We start from the raw sequence: 12,154 nt of genomic DNA, 5'->3' as shown, positions 1-12,154 counted from the left end.
CAAAGCAATCTTGAGAAAAAAAGATCAAAGCTGGAGAAATCATACTTCCTGAATTCAAACTGTATTAGAAATATATAGTAATCAAAACAATATGGTATGGACATAAAAATCGGTATGTAAATCAATTGAACAGAATAGAGAGCTCAGAAATTAATTTATGACAAAAGAACCAAGAATACAGAATGAGGAAAGGATAGTCTCTTCAATAATGGTGCCGGAAAAACTGGATTGCCACATACAAAAGAATGAAACCGGACCCCTATCTTATACCATACACAAAAATCAACTCCAAATGGATGAAAGACTTAAATGTAAGACCTGAAACCATAAAACCCCTAGAAGAAAACATGGAGGGTAATCTTCTTGACGTTGATCATGGCAATGATGTTTTGGATTTGGCACCAAAAGCAAAGGCAACAAAGAAAAAATAAACAAGTGGCATATAACACTGTATAAGTTTAAGGTATACAGCATGAATGATCTGACTGACATGTACTGTAAAATGATTACCACAGTAAGTTAACATCCATCATATGATACAAAAAAAAAGAAAAAAGAAAAAAATATATTTTTCCTTGTGATGAGAACTCTTAGGATCTACTCTCCTAACAATTTTCAAATATTATATCAATAAAACTGGGAAGAATAAAAAGAACACTTTTTAGCACCACAAAAAATCAAAAGAGAAATAGAAATGCTAGAAATTTTGTACCCACAGAAAAGTTGCCTGATGATCAAAATTGAGTAGCAAGGAGTAGCTAGCATACATTTTTATTACTGAGAAAATGATGCCCATTCAGATTTGTTACTTCTATCACATTTTTGGATAAATTCTTTGGAAAGAAAAGTGGGTGGGGCCAAAGGGGGACCTTTCCTTTGACTGTATCATTGTAATTATTATAACAAAAATGTATCCATGAGATTAGTTGCAAATTTTAAAATAAATAATCACTGCCTAAAAAAACCCCCCAAACCCGCCAAAACCAGGTGGGATTACATCAAACTAAAAAGTTTCTGTACAGCAAGGGAAACCATCAACAAAATGAAAAGGTGACCTGTGGAATGGGAGAAAATATTTGCAAATCATATATCTGATAAAGAATTAATATCCAAAATATATAAAGGACTCATACAGCTCAATAGAAAAACCCCCAAACAATCCAATTTAAAAATGGACAGAAGAACTGAATAGACATTTTCTCAAAGAAGATATCCAGATGGCCAACAGGTACATAAAATGTGCTCAGTAATACTAATTATCAGGAAAATGCAAATCAAAACCACAATGAGATACTGTCTCACACCTGTTAGAATGGCTATCATGAAAAAAGACAAGAGATAACAAATGTTAGTGAGGATGTGGAGAAAGGAAAACCCTTATTCATTGTTGATAGGAATGTAAAATGGTGCAGCTGCTATGGAAAACAGTATGAAGGCTCCTCAAAAAATTAAAAATAGAACTACCATATGATCCAGCAATCCCACTTGTGGTTATATATCCAAAGGAAATGAAAACAGGAGTTTGAAGAGATATCTATACGCCCATGTTCACTGCAGCATTATTCACAACAGCCAAGTTATGGAACAACCTAAGAACCATCAATAGATGAATGGATAAAGAAGAAGTGGTAGATACATATAATGGAATATTATTCAGCTATGAGAAGGAAGGAAATCCTGCTATTTGTGACATCATGGATGGATGTTGAGGGCATTATGCTAAGTGAAATAAACTAGACAGAGAAAGACAAAATGCTGCATTCACCTATGGGGAATCTAAAAAAAAATTTAAACTCATAGAAACAGACAGTAGAAATTCTAACAGACACTCAGAGAGAGGTTCAAACACTGGTAATTATGACCACTGTATTTTTAAAATTTTCTTATTTTAATTTAGCTTTGTTGAGGTATAATTAACATATAAAATTGTAAGATATTTAAAGTGTATATCATGGTGATTTGATATAGGTACACATTCTTTAAGGATTCTCCCCATTTCAAGTGGCATGATATATTTAAAGTGATGAAAGGGAAGAACCTACAACCAAGATTACTCTACCCTGCAAGGATCTCATTCAGATTCCACAGAGTAATCAAAAGCTTTACAGACAAACAAAAGCTAAGAGAATTCAGCACCACCAAACCAGCTCTACAACAAATGCTAAAGGAACTTCTCTAAGTGGGAAACACAAGAGAAGAAAAGGACCTACAAAAACAAACCCATAAAAATTAAGAAAATGGTCATAGGAACATACATATTGATAATTACCTTAAATGCGAATGGATTAAATGCTCTAACCGAAAGACACAGGCTCACTGAATGGATACAAAAACAAGACCCATATATATGCTGTCTACAAGAGACCCACTTCAGACCTAGGGACACATACAGACTGAAAGTGAGGGGATGGAAAAAGATATTCCATGCAAATGGAAATCAAAAGAAAGCTGGAGTAGCAATACTCATATCAGGTAAAATGGACTTTAAAATAAAGAATGTCACAAGAAACAAGGAAGGACACTACATAATGATCAAGGGATCAATCCAAGAAGAAGATATAACAATTATAAATATATATGCACCCAACATAGTAGCACCTCAATACATAAGGCAACTGCTAACAGCTATAAAAGAGGAAATTGACAGTAACACAATAATAATGGAGGACATTAACACCTCACTTACACCAATGGACAGATCACTCAAAATGAAAATAAATAAGGAAACAGAAGCTTTAAATGACACAATAGACCAGATAGATTTAATTGATATTTATAGGACATTCCATCCAAAAACAGCAGATTACACTTTCTTCTCAAGTGCGCATAGAACATTCTCCAGGAGAGATCACATCTTGGGTCACAAATCAAGCCTCAGTAAATTTAAGAAAATTTAAACCATATCAAGCATCTTTTCTGACCACAACACTATGAGATTAGAAATGAATTACAGGGAAAAAAAGTACAAAACACAAACATATGGAGGCTAAACAATACGTGACTAAATAACCAAGAGATCACATTAGAAATCAAAGAGGAAATCAAAAAATACCTACAGACAAATGACAATGAAAACATGATGATCCAAAATCTACGGGATGCAGCAAAAGCAGTTATAAAAGGGAAGTTTATAGCTACACAAGCCTACCTCAAGAAACATCTCAAATAAACGATCTAACCTTACACTTAAAGGAACTAGAGAAAGAAGAACAAACAAAACCCAAAGTTAGCAGAAGGAAAGAAATCATAAAGATCAGAGCAGAAATAAATGAAATAGAAACAAAGAAAACAATAGCAAAGAGCAATAAAACTAAAAGCTGGTTCTTCGAGAAGATAAACAAAATTGATAAACCATTAGCCAGACTCATCAAGAAAAAGAGGGAGAGGACTCAAATCAATAAAATTAGAAATGAAAAAGGAGAAGTTACAACAGACACTGCAGAAATACAAAGCATCCTAAGAGACTACTACAAGCAACTCTATGCCAATAAAATGACAACCTGGAAGAAATGGACAAATTCTTCAAAAGGTATAACCTTCCAAGACTGAACTAGGAAGAAATAGAAAATATGAACAGACCAATCACAAGTAATGAAATTGAAACTGTGATTAAAAATCTTCCAACAAACAGAAGTCCAGGACCAGACGGCTTCACAGGTGAATTCTATCAAACATTTAGAGAAGAGCTAACACCCATCCTTCTCAAACTCTTCCAAAAAATTGCAGAGGAAGGAACACTCCCAAACTCATTCTATGAGGCCACCATCACCCTGATACCAAAACCAGACAAAGATACTACAAAAAAGAAAATTACAGACCAATATCACTGATGAATATAGATGCAAAAATCCTCAACAAAATACTAGCACACAAAATCCAACAACACATTAAAAGGATCATACACCATGATCAAGTGGGATTTATCCCAGGGATGCAACGATTCTTCAATATATGCAAATCAATCACTGTGGTACACTATATTAACAAACTGAAGAATAAAAACCATACGATCATCTCGATAGATGCAGAAAAAGCTTTTGACAAAATTCAACACCCATTTATGATAAAATCTCTCCAGAACGTGGGCATAGAGGGATCCTACCTCAACATAATAAAGGCCATATCTGACAAACCCACAGCAAACATCATTCTCAATGGTGAAAAACTGAAAGCATTTCCTCTAAGATCAGGAACAAAACAAGGATGTCCACTCTCACCACTATTATTCAACATAGTTTTGGAAGTCCTAGCCATGGCAGTCAGAGAAGGAAAAGAAATAAAAGGAATACTAATTGGAAAAGAAGTAGTAAAACTGTCACTGTTTGCAGATGACATGATACTATACATAGAGAATCCTAAAGATGATACTGGAAAACTACTAGAGCTAATCAATGAATTTGGTAAAGTTGCAGGATACAAAATTAATGCACAGAAATCTCTTCCATTCCTATACATTAATGAGGAAAAATCTGAAAGAGAAATGAAGGAAACACTCCCATTTACCATTGCAACAAAAAGAATAAAATACCTGGGAATTAACCTACTTAGGGAGACAAAGACCTGTATGCCGAAAAAAGACCTGTATGCAGAAAACTATAAGACACTGATGAAAGAAATTAAAGATGATACAAACAGATGGAAAGATATACCATATTCTTGGATTGGAAGAATCAGTGTTGTGAAAATGACTATACTACCCAAAGGAATCTACAGATTCAATGCAATCCCTATCAAATTACCAATGGCATTTTTTACAGAACTAGAACAAAAAATCTTAAAATTTGTATGGAGACACAAAAGACACCGAATAGCCAAAGTAGTCTTGAGGGAAAAAAATGGAGCTGGAGGAATCAGACTCCCTGACTTCAGACTGTACTACAAAGCTACAGTACTCAAGACAATATGGTACTGGCACATAAACAGAAATATAGATCAATGGAACAGGATAGAAAGCCCAGAGATAAACCCATGCACCTATGGTCCACTAATCTATGACAAAGGAGGCAAGGATATACAATGGAGAAAAGACAGTCCCTTCAATAAGTGGTGCTGGGAAAACTGGACAGTTACATGTAAAAGAATGAAATTAGAACACTCCCTAACACCATACACAAAACTAAACTCAAAATGGATTCGAGACCTAAATGTAAGACAGGACACTATAAAACTCTTAGAGGAAAACATAGGAAGAACACTCTTTGACATAAATCCCAGCAAGATATTTTTTGATCCACCTCCTAGAGTAATGGAAATAAAAACAAAAATAAACAAATGCGACCTAATGAAACTTAAAAGCTTTTGCACAGCAAAGGAAACTACAAACAAGACAAAAAGACAACCCTCAGAATGGGAGAAAATATTTGCAAACAAATCAGCAGACAAAGGATTAATCTCCAAAATATATAAACAGCTCATGCAGCTCAATATTAAAAAAAACAAACAACCCAATCCAAAAATGGGCCGAAGACCTAAATAGACATTTCACCAAAGAAGACATACAGATGGCCAAGAAGCACCTGAAAAGCTGCTCAACATCAGTAATTATTAGAGAAATGCAAATGCAAAATGCAAATGAGGTATCACTTCACACCAGTTAGAATTGGCATCATCAGAAAATCTACAAACAACAAATGCTGGCGAGGGTGTGGAGAAAGGGGAACCCTCTTGTACTGTTGCTGGGAATGTAAATTGATACAGCCACTATGGATAACAGTATGGAGGTTCCTTAAAAAACTAAAAATAAAATTACTATATGACCCAGCAATCCCACTACTGGGCATATACCAAGAGAAAACCATAATTCAAAAAGACGTGCACCCCAATGTTCATTGCAGCACTGATTACAATAACCAGGTCATGGAAGCAACCTAAATGCCCAGCGACAGATGAATGGATGAAGAAGATGTGGCACATAAATACAATGGAATATTACTCAGCCATAAAAAGGAATGAAATTGGGTCATTTGTAGAGACATGGATGGATCTAGAGACTGTCATACAGAGTGAAGTAAGTCTGAAAGAGAAAAGCAAATATCGTACATTAACGCATGTATGTGGAACCTAGAAAAATGGTACAGATGAACTGGTTTGCAGGGCAGAAATAGAGACACAGATGTAGAGAACAAACATATGGACACCAAGGGGGGAAAGTGACAGGGGGGTGGTGGTGGTATGATGAATTGGGAGGTTGGGATTGACATATATACACTAATATGTATAAAATGGATAACTAATAATAACCTGCTGTATAAAAAAATAAAATAAAATTCAAAAAAAAAAAGGGTTTCCCCCCCATTTCAAACACATCCATCAACTCACATATTTATCTCTTTTTTTTGGTGAGGACATCTAAGTTCTACTCTCTTAACAAATTTTAATCATACAGTACAGTGCTATCAACTACATGTTTTACATTAGATCTTCAGGCCTTATTCATTTCATAGTTGAAAATTTGTACCCTTTTACCAACCTCTCCCTATTTCCTCTATCCCCAGCCCCTAGCAGTTACTTTTCTACTAAAATCCTAGGACTTTTTAATTTTTTCCTAAAATTCTAAACTATGGGGATCATGGTGATGTTTGACCAGGGCTCCCTGACCTATACAGGCCTTTGCTATGGGGGTGATGGCCAGTCCTGGTGTCTGAGTGATTCCCTGGGCCCAGCAAAAGGACCGCATTTCCCGAGCCCTGAAGACAAGGGCTAACATCCCAAAATATGGACTCATTTTCCACTCTACCTTCATTGGTTGAGCAGCTGCTAAGAACAAAGGCTGCATCTCCTGATACCTGGCAAACAAATGCAATTTTGCCTCATGAATTGATTGCTTCTCTGAGGTACCCACCAGTGTGTTTGGGGAGAAGCTTCTAGAACAAGTTGAGGAGCAGCCGTCCTTCTGTGAGACTGAATAGATTCCACAAAATAATCTGGATGTCATGAAGGAGGTAATGGTTCAGAGGAAGTGGCTGCTGAGATTACTAGGAAGCTGGAGAAACAGGAGAAGTAATGCTTGAAGAAGGAAAAGAAATGGCTGGCTGCAATTTCCCTGGCATCTTGAGAAAACAGTAGTAGTACTCTAGAGGGGTGTTGAGGAGATAAGTGAAAGTCCCAAAAAGAAGCAAAAGCAAAAGCCCTAGGAGACTCCTTAGGAGAATGGAATAGAAGACGCATCCGTCTCCTTCTCCAAACCCAAGAAAAAGAAATCTTTTTCCAAGGAGGAGCTGGTTAGTAGTGATCTTGAAGAGATAGCTGGCAGTGGAAGTCTTCCCAAGAGGAAGAAATCTTTGCCCAAAGAGGAGCCAGTTAATGACCCTGAAGAGTCAGGAAACAAGAGTGTCCCCAAGAAAAAGAGGAAATTCTCTTCCAAGGAGGAGCCACGCAGCAGTGGACCTGAAGAGGCCGCTGCCAGCAAGAGCAGCAGCTCCAAGGAAAAGAAAAAGCTCCGAAAGCTGTCCCAGGAAAATGAGAATGGACATGTCCCTAGTGGGGCATAACTTGCAGAGATATTTCTCAGTCCATCCCCTATAGTCCAATAAAAGTAAAAACATTTTCAAAAAAAAATCCTAAGACTAGATACTGAGACAAAAAGCTTTTGATACACATTATAAACTGTTTTATGTCAGGGAGATGGGCCAAATATATCCTTTTCTCAGCTATGTGTAATATCTGTGCCTACATCATGTATTATCATTTTTTAAAAATTTCAAAATCTCCACTTAATGGGCAAAAGTGATCTGTTAAATTTTCATAATTTAAAATAGTAGCAAAAAATATTTATTGGGCACTTGCCAGGTGCTACCACCTAAGACTGTGCTAAGGATTTAACCTTAACTTTCTCATTTAATTCTCAAAGCAACCCTGTAAATCAGGTCATTATTTTCATTTCAGGCACAAGAAAATTTAGGCTTGGCAAGATTAAGCAATTTGCCCCAGGTTGTGTCCTGTGAATGATTATTTTAACCTTGTTCATTTACTTAATGGGACAAATACTTTAATTTTTTATGATGTTAAACGTTTTGATCTTTTTTGTTTTGGCTTCTGATCTTTGTATCATTCTAATGAAGACCTTTCCTATACTACGATTCTAAAATATTTTCATATGTTTTCTTAACTTTTCTGGCATTTAGTTTTAAGTATCGTATATAGTAGGGCTCTAATTTAATTTTTTTCCCAAGTGTATACCCTGTTGTCCAAGCACCATTTGTGAATATTCTTTTTATAATTTGAAATGCTAATTTTCTTATATGCTGAATTCCCATATAATCTGTAATTTGCTCTTAGACTCTATTCCTTTCCCTTGATTTATTTGTCCATAAATAGTGTATCTATAAAGAATGCCAATACTGTATTTAACAAATTTAATGTATAGTATGTTTTGATATGTGAGAGGAGTAATCATTCTTTATTGATCTTGTTTTTAAATATTTATAGGTTATTGTTGCTTTTTTTACACTTTCCTTTCAGGTTTGAAAAATAGTTTATTGAGTTCCATGAAAAAATCACGCTGGAATTTTGTCTGGCATTGCATCAAATCTATAGATTATTTTAGTGCATAACTGACATGTTTATATATTAATTCTTCCCATCCAGGAATATAATATGTCTTACTATTTATTTAGCTGTCCTTTTATGTCTTTTAGTAAAAATATTACTTTTTATCTATATTAGTTGTTTATTTATTTGTTATTTCTTCCCTGCGTCTTTCCTTCCTTCTTTCCTTTCACTTATGTGCCAAGTATGGTGGTAAACAATATGGTGCTAAGTATAGAAGTCTATGGCTTCATTAAGTTTGGAAAGGGAAATACACAGTCAGTAGATAATCATAGAAATAGGTATAAAATCACAAGTACTATGAAGGAAAAGATGCCATGATAACAAGGGTATATTTTAGGTGTATATTGCCTAATTTGGCCTTCCTAAGGAAGTTAAGATCTGAAAGTTGAGTTAGAGTCAGTGTGTTAGGAACTTAATTGTTTTGGTTGCTATTGTGAATGGCATCTTTGTAACAACATTAAATTTTTTTTTTGGAGGAAGTCTGGGAATATAATGTTATGTTGATAGTTATTTTTCTTGCTACACAAAAGATAATATTCTGCTCTATTCTAGCTTCCACTGGTGTTAAGAAGTCAACTTTTAGTCTAGCTGTTATTCTTTTGCTAGTTAATCTGTCTTTTCTCTATTGCTTTTAAGAAATTCTCTTTGCCTTTGGTGTTCTGCAGTTTCTCTGTTGTGTATCTAAGGGAGGATTTATTTTTACTTATCCTATTTGGAATTTATTTGGCGTAAACCTGGTCTTAGGATTAGTGCCTTTCAACAATTCTGGAAAATCTTCAGCTATTATTTCTTTGAATATTGCCTCTTTCATATTCTCTCCATTATCTCTTAATGAAAATCCAATTAGATACATGTTAGACCATCTTATGCTATTGTTCAAGTCTCTTAACTGCACTTGTATTTTCTGTCTCTGTGTTTCTTACTAATGCATTCTAGATTATTTCTTAGATGTATTTTCCTGTTTCCTAAATCACTGCTATTCGGAGACTAATTTCTATTGAAACTACTCTTGGAGTTTTATTAACTTTGTTAAGTCTAGTTATTATATTTATTATTTCTCAAAGTTTATTTGGTCCTTCTAAAAATCTGCTTGGTGATTGATAAAATCTTTTATTCATATTTTTAATACCTGTTTTTATTTCCTTAAACATAAAATGTAGTACTTTTATTCTCTGTTGATAATTTCAGTAAATGAAGTCTTTGCATTTCCGATTGTGCTATTATTTTTGCTGTCTCTTGCTCATATTGTCTCCAATTCCTTGTATATTGTGATTTTTGCCTGTGAGGTCATATTCTTGGAACTTTATCCATGGGAATGATTGGTGTGTCCCTTCAAATATTTGAGTTGTCTTTTGTCAGGGATTTGGTGGTACTTCTAACCCATGATCACTTTTACTAACTTCACAGATTGAGGCTTCTTGGGCAAGTCAGTAGAGTGAATTTGGTCTGAAAACCCACATTAAGATCAGCTTGGGGGTTGTGAATTCTTAGGAGAGATGTTTTTCCTTTATCTCCTTCCAAGTTTTGAGATATGCACTTTATTTTGCTTTCTCTTGGGCTTGGGTGGGGGTGGGGGGAATGCTAGTTTGAAGTTCTCCTTACACTTAAGGTAGAGCCCTTTGTGGTCTTAGCTTTGTACCGGGGGGAGAAAGATAATGTACAGGATCAATTGGATTTCCCACCTAGAGTGGGCTCCAAGGTTTTTCTCCTTTACTACATGTCATTTTGAGACTATGAAAACTGATGCTGAGGGTATATGATTTAAGAGATTGCCCCAGGGGTTCTGTTTACCTTTGTGGGTTCTCACGTTCACTTAGTGTTTGGCTTCTGAATTTTATTTACCTTTTTTAAGGGGGGCGGCAGCATATTGATGTACGCAAAAATGCTGCTTTTAACAAACATTTTATTCAGTAATTTTAGTGGGAGAATCAGGGTTTTATCTGCTGTTCTCCTCATCTACTTAGTTTATAATTTGTTTAGTTTTATTTACCTTTGCAAGCAATCCTTTTGGAAATAAGACAAGAATAAATAAATTATAGGAAAGAATTTACCAAGCAGCTGTATCAAGTTTTGTCTGCCAAAGTGAAATATTTAACATTTTCTATTTAAATCTGATGTTATTTATAAGCATACCAAGTGCATTTGTGATGTTAGGCCATGTTAAATTTGAAATCAGAAAGGAATTTAGAAATTATGTCATTAGAGTATCTACTTTATGCATAGTTTTCAGTTGGAGAAGCAGAATGAAGATTAGAAGATGTATAGGGTTGAATTCTGCCTCTGCTACTCACCAGCTGTGTGTCCTTAACAAACATCGAACTTTCCTGAGCCTTAGGTCTCTCTATAGTCAAATGAGAGCAATAGTTCTTGATCTTCCCAAGTTATAGAATAGTTGATAGAGTTGGATGTGTTAATAATATATGGGCCAGTGCTTGTAACCTGCTATTATTGTTAATTTTGAAGACTTTAATTTGCTTCTTTTAATCTCATGAGATTTCTGTGAGAGAAGGCCGTTAATGCATTTATAGATTGCTACCTTTGTTCTACGTAACCTCTTGAAACCCACCTCATTTCTTTAGCCTTCTTTAATTTCCTCTCTGTATGACATTCTAGCTCAGTTAAGCTTTAGAGCATAGAGCAGACACCAAGAAATTTGAAAGCTGGTTTAGAAAGATTTATTGAAATGTACACGGAGTATTACCTAGTTATAAATGTCTTTCACATTTGTATCAGATGGAGCTATATTCCAGTGTTTTAGGATATAAAGTAAAACTAGTCTTTGATAGAGAATAGTAAAAGCCCATGCGATATCCAGTCAGTACTGGAAAGATTTTTGAAGTCAGTTGCCTTTTGATAGGATTAGATTCTTTGTCTACTTGTCAGCAGGGGGAGCCTTTGCCTCACTTTTTGATTCCAGAAGTCTGACAGTGGTGAGTTTGTAAAGAGCCAGCATATTATGGAAAATGCTTGTTTCCTCACCTAACCTAGGCCTGAATAGGTTTTGGAACCAGTTTTTCCTTTCTTCTTCTAATGGGAAAACTTTTTGTGCTTGTTTTCTGAGTTTTTTTAATACTAGTGGTATTTAAGTGCTGGTGCGGGGGTTCTTTAAAAGTGGTTCATGCTAGGATAAACTAGTGGTTTGCAAATGCTATGCCCCGTTAAAGTTTTAAATGGTCTTAAGGTAATGAAAAAAAATTAGCTAATGAAGTAAATTTTTCGTAAAGCTAAAATTTGTTCAGTTAAAGAGCTATATTGAGGACTAACATTTTCTACTTCCTACTTATTTGTTTTACATTGTCTTTGTAGAAAATGTTGGTGATGATAGTCTTTATTTTTTTTAAAATATCCTTATTGGGCAGTTTACAAGGTTGACAACCTATGATGTTCCCCAGTAGTTTCTGAAATTTTATAGATCAGTGAAATTCAAGAGCCAAGTACTTTAGCAAATAAAGATTGGAACTTCTGAACTGAACCATTTCCAACTTCCTGGTCACCTTTTTTCCTAACTTTTCCCTGAGATGTTTACTTCCCTTTTACGCCTAAGGAGTGAGACTTAATGACTAAACTACTGTATCTGATGTTCAAGATATAAGTGTAGGTACTA

General features: G+C 35.0%; 1 protein-coding gene and 1 non-coding gene across 18 annotated transcripts in view; both read left to right on the top strand.

Moving 5' to 3' along the window:
• BBS9 (Bardet-Biedl syndrome 9) overlaps positions 1–12,154 on the top strand; it is a 442,463-nt gene that overhangs the window by 75,519 nt on the left and 354,790 nt on the right. The window lies entirely within an intron of this gene.
• LOC113618598 (small nucleolar RNA SNORD86) lies at positions 6,565–6,650 on the top strand. Its single transcript, XR_003432038.1, has one exon. It is a non-coding gene; the product is annotated as a small nucleolar RNA SNORD86 (small nucleolar RNA).

Source organism: Aethalodelphis obliquidens, unplaced genomic scaffold (assembly GCF_003676395.1).
Source record: "Aethalodelphis obliquidens isolate GAN/ISIS:26980383/991018 unplaced genomic scaffold, ASM367639v1 scaffold5, whole genome shotgun sequence".
Lineage (NCBI taxonomy): Eukaryota > Metazoa > Chordata > Mammalia > Artiodactyla > Delphinidae > Aethalodelphis > Aethalodelphis obliquidens.
The sequence above is the reverse complement of the archived record's forward strand: the minus strand, read 5'-3'. Positions and strand labels throughout refer to the sequence as shown.